The sequence below is a fragment of the Sinocyclocheilus anshuiensis genome, unplaced genomic scaffold, assembly GCF_001515605.1.
Source record: "Sinocyclocheilus anshuiensis isolate Anshui unplaced genomic scaffold, SAMN03320099.WGS_v1.1 scaffold1756, whole genome shotgun sequence".
NCBI lineage: Eukaryota > Metazoa > Chordata > Actinopteri > Cypriniformes > Cyprinidae > Sinocyclocheilus > Sinocyclocheilus anshuiensis.
In genome coordinates, this window is record NW_015558655.1 from 259,616 (window position 1) to 260,099 (window position 484).

Below are 484 nucleotides of genomic sequence, written 5' to 3' on the forward strand. Positions count from 1 at the left end.
TGTAGCATCTGGACCAATCAGACACACCATTTTTCATTAGATTTAACAAATCAGTTATTCATTAGATTAACAAATAGTCACAGACCCCTCACCCAATAAACATACTGGGTGCCAGGATGTCTGCGAACGACAATAGGCCTCTGATTCCATGGCAACCAATGCTGATATCACTGATTTATTGCCCAAAGGAATGTGGGTAGAGAAACTCACTACATGTTCCATAGGAAAGACACAATGGACTCTTCTCTAATTAATTCATAGGAAAACCTTTCTTTGGATGAACACACATATCCTTCAGGTCATTGTGTATGTTGTTACTGTCCTTGTATATTGTCTTTTATATTGTATACTGTTTTATGCAGGCTAATGATGGAACCACTCGTTCATGTCATCTTACCTATATGTAATCCTACCATGTTTAGTATCTATGAATTCGTCTTCTGATGATCTAAACGAGAGTGTATATTATATGTTGGTACATAGG